The 12388-nt window shown below is 35.8% G+C and overlaps 1 protein-coding gene across 1 annotated transcript in view; it reads right to left on the bottom strand.

Annotated features, from left to right (window-relative positions):
• Positions 1 to 12388, bottom strand: part of LOC111048792 (ras-GEF domain-containing family member 1B) — a 262880-nt gene that overhangs the window by 13400 nt on the left and 237092 nt on the right. The window lies entirely within an intron of this gene.

Here is a 12388-nt window from a genome sequence, read left to right as displayed (position 1 = left end):
ATATACTGTCAACTATAAACTAGGTTAGGTCATTCAACTAAACTGATTTGAATGTCAAATCACAAAAGTCAAGCGATCGAAATGATTTTCAATGTTGTTCTTGATTGCATCAAAATGTGAACATTAGAAGACGAAAGATTAAATCTTAGATAATTGAAATTATAATAAAAATGTCATCTTTCTTCTTCTCTGTCTAATCACAAGATTAAAATTATTAAAAAATTATTATTGTATGGCTGTTGTACAAATAATTGATTAGTTGGAGTTCAAATTCAATTCATAGTATCCTATAAAGTAGACTATCCTCTATTCAACAGAGTCTCCCTATAAAAATGGAATATCGAGTGAAATTTCCCTCAAAGTGAGGAAATAAACACTCAATATTCCAATAGAATAGTTTCAATCTCCACACAGATGTATATTCAAATAATAGAAATTAATAAATGATAGATTAATGAAATAATAATAAATTTGGAGGCTACAAAATTGTAGGACATTTTTTTACGACTCAATACTCTCTAATACGTAAATTTTTGACGACTTAATACGTCATACTCTTGTGTTAACGCAGAATATCATGGAATTACAAAACCTGATCAGTAAATTCATTACGAGCTTTGTTGTCAACATAGAAAATTCGACTAAAGCCTGCTCATGATTGAATTGATCAAACAACACACATCTTCAAGTACGAGCGAGATAGGCTCTCATCTTTTCGTATTTTCGGATCTTCATCACAAATATTATTAGTATCAAAAACGGTAATACTGTTTATTTTTTTGAGCTCTGTGACGTAATCTCCAAGCAACTCACTTGACAGTAAACACATTATTTTGAATAACGAAGTCAGAAAGTGAGAGTCAAGATGTTGTCTTGCTATTTAGTTACGTGCAACCACCAGGCAAGAGGGTGTTAATCACACTTGCACCGCTTTCACTAAATAAGCTATCAAGTTCACATACGAGGTGGAGACGATAAATCCAACTGTGAACATAGACTACCCGGTAAATAGGAATTACGGTTTTATTATACGAGGCACGTACTGAACGTTGGTTGCTTTCGCGTATTTTCGCTCACTTTGAGGCATATTTTCGGCGCCGGGTATAATCTAATCCCTAGGCAAAGGATATTGCCTCTATATCAGACTCAAATTCAATCAAAATGCACACGGGAAGATCCATATGGATTTCGATCATGGGCGAATCAAAATAAATAATACACCATTCAAGGTAAATCTTGTCAAGATAATAACATAATTTCAAGGTAAATCTTGTGATGGGTAAAAAAAACCGAAATATACATTTTATCTTCTGGAATACACTATCGTTGGCTGGATACAGAAAGAGAATCATGAAAACGATGAGGATCTTCATTGTTCATCAACACTGTTGATGCAAAAAACAAACACATTGTTGTAGCCACACTAAACAAAAGAGAACAGTGAAAATGCTGTGCCTTATGGAGAATAATAAGAATCCATTCTGAGTTTCTAGAACCTGACAATCTTTTTTGACAATGAGGGAAACACAAATTTTCACCGGAATTCCACGAATTTAAAATGCAAAACAGGTGGGATGTCATTTCAATTACATTGTGAGAGCAGCATCAACTTATGCACACCTACTCTGAGAGGAAAAAGGCGTGAATTAGAATGTCAGCTATCTCCTTTAGTTGTCAAAGGTTAACAATATGTCAAAGGTGGAATTCTTTTCACAAACTTTAGTGCCTCTGTAACTGTGAGGAAGAAGGAAAAACAATTTATGAAGTAGACTGTTTTATTTTCTTAAAACTGAGCTTCTGTTATTTGATTTTTCAACTTCTTCCTCTAGAATCAAGTACCAGTGCGGAGAGGATCCCTTACTCCCTTGAAGTATGCCTGTAATTGCATATTTCCTTCTGTAATGAAACAATAATTAATATCACAGATAATGGAAAATATATCCAGATCCAACTCAATTCAACGACTTCCATTCCATTTTCATTTACTCACAATTTACTCACAATAGCAACACCAATTCTGTACTAGGAAGATTTATGAGAATTTCAATTGTATCATAATACAGAATACTGATTTATGTTCAGTTTGTTGAACAAATACAAAAGTTGGATGATGAAGAGTTTCGTTACATTAACCATTCTATTTATACTGGAATTGACTCAAAAACTGTATTCATGGTGGAAAAAAGTAAAATTCATTGAATATTTTTCTGATTTTCTATTTCGTTTATTCTCATAATAAATCAATGATATTACCTACACTTGATCATTGTTATCGTTCCATTTCCACGTGTGATAAATTTACAAGAAACAGTATTTATTATATATTGTCACATCCGTCCACTTCTGGGAACATAATATAATTACCATAAACAATTTTCCATTTCTTGCACTCCAATCTTCTTCCTCACAGTCTCTCCTATAACTCCCTCTCATCAACAACAGTGTTGTCTCTCGCCTTATCTGTTCTCCATTTGTATTTTCTCGGCATCTCGACGTTTTTCCCTCCTTTTCACCTCCCCGTGGACATGGTCGGTTTTGTCTCGCCTTTCCAAATTGCTTCGTCGCTAACGGTTTTTGCCACAAAGCAACACTGTTGATTAAAACTGCCGCCAAAAGGTTTCCCGCCATTTCTGCTTCAGCTGGCAAACACACAATATTTCAGGGCTTCGTTGTTTGTTGCCCGGCCACTTATCGCCTTCACTTTTGAAGTTGTAAAGGTGTGCACCGCTCCACCACTATCCAATCATCACTCTTCTCTTACTTGGCGATGATTAGCATCCACATTGTTAGCCCACACAAATAAATAGGTCACTAATTTCGTGTTCCAACATATTATCTTGTTTCACAATCATAACTTTTCTCCACCACCATCCAAACATAACTTTTCCATCACATGGAGATGATTAACATTCACATTGTTAGCCCCACAAATAAATAGGTTACTAATTCAGTGTTCAAACCTATTATTATCTCGTTGCAACGAGAGATTGAAATTGACCAATTGAGAGCAGTGATGTGGATAGAAATCTATTTTGTATGACAGGATCTCCAGGGAGTCAGTATTTCTTGCCGCACAACCTAACCATGAAAAACCATTTGTTACTTAGTAATTGATTGCTTATTCCTCCACTCTGTAATTATTGGTTATTGTGTCAGCGGCTATTGATTATTGATCACTCATTATGCTTTTCGTTATTTTCTTCACATTCATTTGTTGTTGACACACATATTTATATAAGTGTTCTTCTGTAAGTGATGGAAATGAATTTGATTCGATTGGTCATGAGATGAGATTAATCAACTAGTTCCAATGAACAGGAAAGGAAACTTGGTTACGTTGGAATCGAGTTTGATATTTTTATAAACTAGTCTCAATGTCTATCATGAACCAAATAAATAATATTATTGGAAATTTAGATATTCATGATGATTACCAATTTCATTTGGTGGAATACATTTTGTTAGTAAGAAAAAATATTGTGATTGGAAGAAGACAATGTTAGTTTTATCCACAATCACAACTGAACTATTTCTCTCAATGAAGGAAGTGGAAACTGGTTTCATTTTCTATTTTCAACCACTAAGTATTGTTTATTAAGTTGGAAACATATTAACTTTGTTGTACAAAAACCTGTAAACAATGATGAGATCTTAGAAATTGTTATTTTATATGGAAAATCACGTTTATATTCTCAATTTTCTATATTCCAAGTTCCACTGTATTTTCTTCACCTAACAACTCGATCGTCCTCCAACAAAAAATAGCCAATAAAGTGATGGGCTTCCACTTCGAGGTTACTAGTGTAGCACAAGCGTTTATTGGCTGCAAGAGAGTTTCCAACAACTAAATAATTGGAAGCTATCCGTGAACATCAATGGAACTATCATAGACTTGTAATTGGATTCGCATCCAGTGATTGGTTCTTCCTGTTATTGCAATTCCAGTTACAAAGTTCTATTCGAATCAATTCATGCATTGTTTTGTTGCAGGTTACGAGAATCTATTCAGAATCGGAAATATAGATGAAGAGCGTTGATTGAGATAAACCTGCTAGTTATCAACTAGGTTTCATCCAGAGAGTATATAATATACATTGTATACTAGCGTGTTTCACTCACTTGAACAAAGCTTATTGGTTATTGTTTGAACAAAGCTTATTGGAATGTATCTACATTAGTTATTTGTGCAACTAGTGCGCAAAGTGACAGTTTGCTGCACCGAAAGAAACGTTTACGCCCGAGCCGTAGGCGAGGGCGGAATGGTTTCTTGAGTGCGGCAGAGGAACTTTGCGCACGTATTTCACATTAAGTTTTTCCTACAGTTACCATTGAATATGAAAAGTGGGTAATTATGGGTAGAATTGCCTGAAATGCATCAAATGTTTTTCTGTGTAATTTTATTATTGATAAAAACCTTAATCCTAAAATCCTAAAGTCCTCGTTGTCCTTGGTTATAATATATAATGAATAATAATTAGCGCGTTGTGCTTCGTTGCACCTCTGCTCACTATAGCAGCCCACTCACTGTTACCAACTTCATTTTGATTTTGCTGCACTGTTGCTCCATATAACCTACTAAGTATTTTGTGTTGCCATGTTGCAAATCTGGAGTGCAGAAAAATTTTTCCCGCACTAGAGCGGAAAAGTGATTCTTTGCGTTCTGTAATCAGTGCAGCAATGGCCACTTTTCAACGTAACTGTAGGAAAAATCAATTTGTACGTTCATCGTCATTAACTGACAGCTACGACAGGACGACTTTCTCACCAAATTGACAATATCTAGCTTACGTCTCAACGATGTACTGAACCTGAATGTTACAGTTTACAATATTAATGGAATCGAGGAATTGATAGATTAATTTGCATCGGTTTTTGAAATTATGAGGATGATCTCTCACAAAATGAACGAATTATAATATAATTGAATATATGTTCAAATGTATATGCTGACAATGCAGATATTCTTTACATGTTGTAATGAATATTGTAAACGAATGAAATTCCAAATAAATAATTTGAATTATCAGTAGGACATGAAGAGCAATGAATGAAATTTAGAAGATGAAAGAAGTAATCAAATACTTGATTCCAGTTTAATGTATAGTGTTGAGATATATTCTTTTTAGTACATAGTTGCATTCGATATATTGTTTGAACTCAAGTACACATTCCAACTCCAGTTATCAATTAATGTTACTTTAGAGCTACGGCTTCCCTTGTGAAGAGCTTACTTGGATCTCATTATTCGTTATTGTATATCAATTGTACGTTCATGATTTTTCTTCCATCAATTAATTAAGAAAAACTTTATTCAAAATTTAGAAACACTTCTGATGTGGAATAAGTATCAACTTATAGCAATGACGGTCATTTCGACCTAGTGTGGGCTATCAACAGATTACACAGTCATTTCCGAAGTCTCTTCCTTTGTCGTTTTCATCCCTAAAACCAGCCTTTCTATAATAAATTTGTCCCGCAGTCCTCTTGCCATATTCGTCCCATCTTCAGTTATCGGGAATATTTTTAAAAATGAAGAAGACCTCAAGCTGTTAATTGAGCAATTAAGATATTCATGATGATTAGAAATTTTATTCTGGTGGGATACATTCCGTTGGCATAAAAAAAATTGCGATTGGAAGAAGACATTGCCAGTTTTATCCACAGTCACAACTGAACTACTGTATATCCTCTAAGAAGAAATTGAAAGCTTGTTTTTTCAAGTTCCATTTCCAACCTCTAAGTATTGTTTATCAAGTTAAAGTTGTACTAAATCCTGTAAGAAATGATGAGATTTTTAAAATTGCAATTTTATATGGAGAAATCACATTTATATTCTTAATTTGTGATATTCCAAGTTGTACTGTATTCTCTTCACCTATCAATTTTATCATCCTCCAACAAAAAATAGCCAATAAATCCTCCCATGAATACAATATTCACAAATTCTCATTATGAGAGTACTATTTGTTTTTTCCTATTCATTATAATCCATGCCACGATCCCACAGCAAGTCAATAGAAAACAAACTTTTCCTCAGAGAAATCAGCGAAATATCCCGTGATCCGCCTCACTCGTATTGGTCGAGCCCTGTTTTCGAACTGCTCGTTGTTTCCCGACCAGCGGAGTTGACCCTCATTCGTTTGTGCTGTGTAGGTTGTTCACGTACCATCTTTATCTCGTTAATTCAATCATTCCGGTCGTTAGCCTGAGGAGTGGCGCCCCCCCCTCACTCTCACACTCATCTCTTCATTCTCTTCCACCCGCACTATGTCCTGTTCTTTCTCCCACTCCCTCTTTTATCCGGATTCTCTTGTACAGCAATTTGCATTTAGCGGTGCTTTGTTCACTAAATTTCTGCCTGCGGACTCCCAATAACACAATAAGGATTTGGGAGACCTTTGAAGCTATTTAAATGAGGAGATTATCCTGAAATGTGAGAGGCGGGGGAGATAAACACAGGTGCATTTGAAAAATACATCTTTTGAAAAAACACTTTTCGAAGTTCAAAGAAAAAATAACAATTAATCTTTGGTGTAATTCTTTATTTGACAAACCACTGATTTATCAATGCTGTTCAAGAAAACTTTGAGGCTTTCAAGATAATTATAACGTACAAGTTCCTATAGTGAGAAGGATTGGAACACTAATTACTTATCCTCTTCTTCTAAGAGTTACCTCAAATCTGGGAGGAAATCGAGCATAAATCTTATGGAATAATGAAGATAGCGAATGAAATAGATCCACCTATTAAATTCAATCGTTCATTTCCAAAGTAAAAACACTCCAAATAAAATAAAAAAATGATAATAGATAACTGTGTAGAATTTGAGAACATATGTGTATTTTCATTCTATTATAAAAAATGAATAAAAAAGTACAGTCAATGAAGAAGATTAAATTGCACATGAAGAGAATGTACGATTTTTAAGCGAAAAAACTGCCAGTTGAAATGTTAGAGTAATTGAAATCCAGTCTCTGCTAGTGAAAAAGCAGAGTACCGTATGTGTGTGAAACTCGACTAGAGAAACAGTATGGCAGCTCATTTTTCTAGTCTCCCATAGTTTTGAGAGTGACTAAAACATCGTCCAATCACATTATTGCACTGCCTGTACTCTTGAAACACTATACTCAACTGATTGAGAGCCTAGACGTTCAATCAGCTTGTTCGACGATGGCAACTCGTCGATTGAGATTTAATGTCTTCTCCGGATTTCTTTCAACGGCTCTTTTTGACGATTTGCTCAGAGCTACAAAGCGTCGTCGAAAAGCCAACGTCATCCTCTGGATCTGGCGAAAGCCTTTGATGCTGCTTTTTTTCTCCCTGGAAGACTGTACTTTCTTTGAACAGAAACAGGGACCGGATGGATAATGTATTTTCAACGAATAAAAAGGAGTTGGATGGAAGTCGAAGGGTCGTAGAGTTAACAGGGTGTGGAGTAGGAAGAAATGAGTGTCGAGTGAGTGAAAGAGAAGCTGGGCCTGAGCAAGAAGGGAATATCGAATAAGGAAAAGTGACAGAGGAAGGATGATGGAGAGAGTGAGAGAGGAACATCCAATGAGAAAGAGTGATGAAGAAGGATGAGCAACCAAACTTCGTGAGGAGAGAGAGAGGGAATAATACTGTTCATATGATCGATGGTCCCTGTGGACGAATAAAATTAAGAGGAACACTGGGTTTGCGAACTCCGCTGCACTAACTTACAGGAGTAGCCTATTCCCATGGCGAAAAAGAAGTTCGAAATTGATTATTCATAATCATATTGAGATCAATGAATGTGGAAATTCAACTCGTTTGTCATATTTCCACATATTTTCTTTAGTCAACTTGTGGAAGCACAACAATAGAAGCGCACAGAAATAATTATGGAGTGCTATTTTATGATGAACGTCATGCAAGAATGTTCAACCTTGAAAAATGTGCATGGAGAAAGTCCTTAAGTAGACGTGTTAAGATATTGAAACTAGATAACAAAATTTTACGGAATATTTCCTTCAACTGAGAATTGCTCATTTTTTTGCTCTCGAATAGTTATAATGCTGTTATTGTTCAAAATTTGTTGAAAATATTAGATAACAAACACAGAAATCGAGGAAAAAACGTTACCTTCCAACGAAAGCTTAAATTGTGCATGCGCATTACTATAATTTTCGGGCATTACTATAATTTTCACTTTCTTCACCAGCAACTATCACGAATCAATTTGGCTGTTAATGATGATGATTCTATAAAAATCAGAGTGAGAAGCAATGCGGGAGAAGCTGTTTCCAAGAGATCGAAACACGCTACAGGACAAAACTGGGAGGTGGAAAAATAGTCCACCACTAACATCGATGGCGAATATCTCAGGGGCGTTGTTTATTCCACGACTTTTATCCAGGTCATTCTTTTTCTTTCCCTTGGTAAACTACCTACTGGAACTGGAAATACCTTGTGAAGTTTATGCTGGGCTTGGCTGGGCAAAACATTGCAAATGACCTTTACAAAAAGGTTCTTGTTTCTTTTACTTCTATTCCTGATAAGAATGGAGTAGTGTTATCGTTCTATTCATGTTTACTTCGCACAAGCAATTCGTTAAATTATTTTGCGAATCACAATAATTTATCAAATTCATTTTATTCACCTATAATAACATATTATTATTATTATTAGCATGAATAATTTTGTAATCTGGAAATGAGAATGATTTTCACTTCGATTCATCCATGAACATGGATTCTAGTTATTAAAAAACTATTAAGATCGAAGGTTTCGTGAGGGAGGATTGTAATAACAATTTTAGACTATTGTCGGGATAGTTTGTTTGTATTGATGGTCTTGTGAGAGGTAGGAGGATATAATGAATGATCACAATTCTAGACCAATATTGGTCTTTTTTAAGGATTGAAGATTTTGTGAAAGAAAATGTTGGATTGAAAGAGCATAGTTTTTTGTCACGTGTTTTTTTCAATTATGAAGAAATTCTACAATATCAATTCTCATTCAATAATTTTATCGGAAATGCAGGAGTATAAAACAACATTTTCATACGATTATCGGAATCTTTCCAAGATTGAAGGTTTCGTGAGAAGGCAGAGGGGATACATATCATAACAATTTCTGACTATTCTTGGAATTTTCTGCCATTCAAGCTTTCAAATGCGATCAATATTGAATTAACTATGGAGCTTAGTTTTACGAAAGTTAAGCTGTCTCATGATAAGTAACTTGACAACTTAATATGACATCAAAAACCCCATTTCTCTAGAATCTCGAGATCAAACAAAGTTCAGAATAAATACAGAGAGACGTTAACACCACTTTGAGAGGCGCCAAGATGTCGGCCTTTTCTCAGTCTCAGACTCGATGTCTTGTTTTCATGCACACTGCACTTTTTATTTGTTGAGCGATCGAGTTTCCACACAGAAGTTCCCTTCGAATGACGACTCCAAGTCATCCGCTCTGCTTCTAAAGAGTTGTTAAATAGAGATCACTTCTGCACTCAAATTTCAGGAAATGGATTCCTGGAATGTTGCTTCTCCAGTCATTCAAACAGCTTCATCCAAGTCGAGTTGTGCTTAATCTTATATTGAGATCTCTAATGGGGATGAGGCCTTATTATCGTGCCATCAAGTTGCAACCGACGATATTTGAATGGATTTCTCAGATATTAGGCTACACTTGAAACTCCACACTTCTCCTCATCTCTGCACATTCTGTAATTGATGGATAGATAGATTGATTGATCGGGAAAAGAAATTCAAGTGAATTTACAAATATGAATGAGATAGGCCCATGTTTGAAAATTTATCGTAGATTCTATTCCGGGAGACTCATCACACAATTTTGAACTTTTATAATAGCTTATAGCTAATTCCCCTCTACGAAAACTGCTGAAGACACAGTTCCTCAGCCGTTATCGTGAAATGATGCTGATACCGTTATTAGAACCAGCTTCTAAGACATTTCAGAATTTGTTTAAGTATTTTACTCTCATTTATCAAAAATGGATAATTTGCTTAGTAACTTCACACACGATCTCTTTTCTTCAATTGAATATTACTTTGAATTGAAGCTTTAATTGTACTTTCTGAAACTCTTACGTTGACTTCTTCAGTCACACTTCTACAAACATTGATGAGAGTTGAATGCCATAAGTCCTTCAACTTGTACGATTGTTACACACAAGTGATTCCATTGGGTTTTTCCAATCTAAGATTGGAAGTATTTTTTACTGTAAACTTCAAAACCCTTCGTTATTTGAAGTGTTGTGACTTAGTTGTTTTAGATATTAATAGAAATCTTTACCGCCCTTCTAAATCGAGTCGTCTTACTTCTATCCTACAGAACTCAGCAGAAAAATATCATAATTGTCGTCTGCGCTATTAACAATATTCTCGCAGCCCAATAATGACCGGGACCGTTCGCCTTTCTCATTTTCGCATTAGTGCCTGTAAACAAAAACCGGCGCTCCCCATTTTCAAGCAGTTCTGCTTGTTTCTCATAAATTTCGTTCTGGCCTGAAGAGTTTTAATCAACAACAGTCGCTGGCAAGCAAAAGCAAAAGCAAAGACAGAAATTTGGAGCAGAGGGAGGGAGGAGAGTGAAGAGCGCAGCCTGAAAAGGGGTGCTGGAGCTTGAAACTCTCTGAAGACGAGCTTGCCTATTCCGCGCTCCGTACTTCCTCTCTGATCCAATGCTGTGACTTAATGAAAAGCTTAAAACGGCTCGGAATCGTAAAAATAGCGCAACCCTTTAGAAGTAGATAGTAATTAGAATGAAAGTGGAATTGATGATTGTAAGTGGAAATAAGGAAGGCGAGAATTAGTCTGCACAAGTCTCTCTGCATAGTTTGTGATACTATACTGTGGTTGAGCTACTATTAAAGTCGTGTGGGCTTGTAGTCTCTTGAGTGATGAGGTATTATCACTGTCGTGAGATCATTCAGCTTATCCGAAATTCGCAGTGAATGGGGAGTTGGGATTTGATAAATTTCTCGAATCCCACTTCTGGATGTCCATGGTTGTAATGATAATTCCATGATATTCGTAACTGGCGTAAACTACATGCTTTGCTACGGCGGTAAAAATGTTCTGTTTGGAAGATACAGCTATTGGTCCTCTCATCGATATATATTATTCTCAGATCCACATATTGAAGTATAACCTCATTCACAATTCACAATGTGTGAAGGAATTTGAATTTTCTCATCCGTACAAGTTTGCAGTAGTTCATTTTCAATATCACTATTCGATCATATGTTAACAGTGAATCATATTTTTACTTTCCTTGCTCTATTACCATAGGTAAGGAAAGTATTGCTTTCCGAAAAAATCTGGTGTGGTGCACTCACACAACTTTCCTTGCCGTTATGAAAATTTATCAACTGACGCTAGTGTTCCCGCGCATCTCAAGTCTACTATTCAAAGATTTGAGCCAGCTGGTGACAGGACAATAACGCTGGAGACACACATGAGGTCTACTATCTCTTCATAGTGAATGATTTGATAGAATCAACAATAATTTGCAATTGAATAATCACATTTTCTTGAATTTAAAGCTTATTTTCAATTTTAGGTGAAAATGTTACTGAACATTAATTGTAGAGATTTTCATGCTCAATCTACTCCACTCGATTTTTTTTTGTTTCAATTGTATCTGAAGCCTGATAATTGGGGAATCTTTCTGCATTGATGAGGCGAAGCTCCTGAAATTTTTACAGATATGGGACTTGTGGCAGTTGATAGAGCTTATCGATGACTATTTTAGGTATGAATTTGATCAAAATCGTTGGAGCCGTTTCCGAAAAAATCACGAAAAACCCTGTTTTTGACAACATTTTCACCATTTTAGCCGCCATCTTGAATTGCATTTGATCGAAGTTGTTCGTGTCGGATCCTTATAGTGGAAGGATCTCAAGTTCCAAATTTCAAGTCATTCCGTTAATTAGGAGATGAGATATCGTGTACACAGACGCACATACACTCATACACACACACACACATACAGACCAATACCCAAAAACCAGTTTTTTGGACTCAGGGGACCTTGAAACGTATAGAAATTTAGAAATTGGGGTACCTTAATTTTTCTCGGAAAGCAATACTTTCCTTACCTATGGTAATAGGGCAAGGAAAGTAAAAAATTAAGGTACCCCAATTTCTAAATTTCTATAGTTTCTATAAGTTTCAAGGTCCCCTGAGTCCAAAAAACTGGTTTTTGGGTATTGGTCTCTATGAGTGTGTGTGTGTGTGTGTGTGTGTGTGTGTGTGTGTGTGTGTGTGTGTGTGTGTGTGTGTGTGTGTGTGTGTGTGTTGTGTGTGTGTGTATGAGTGTATGTGCGTCTGTGTACACGATATCTAATCTCCCAATTAACAGAATCACTTGAAATTTGGAACTTGAGGTCCTTAC

The sequence above is a fragment of the Nilaparvata lugens genome, chromosome 10, assembly GCF_014356525.2.
Source record: "Nilaparvata lugens isolate BPH chromosome 10, ASM1435652v1, whole genome shotgun sequence".
NCBI classification, from domain to species: Eukaryota; Metazoa; Arthropoda; class Insecta; order Hemiptera; family Delphacidae; genus Nilaparvata; species Nilaparvata lugens.
This window is presented reverse-complemented; position numbering and strand designations above follow the sequence as displayed.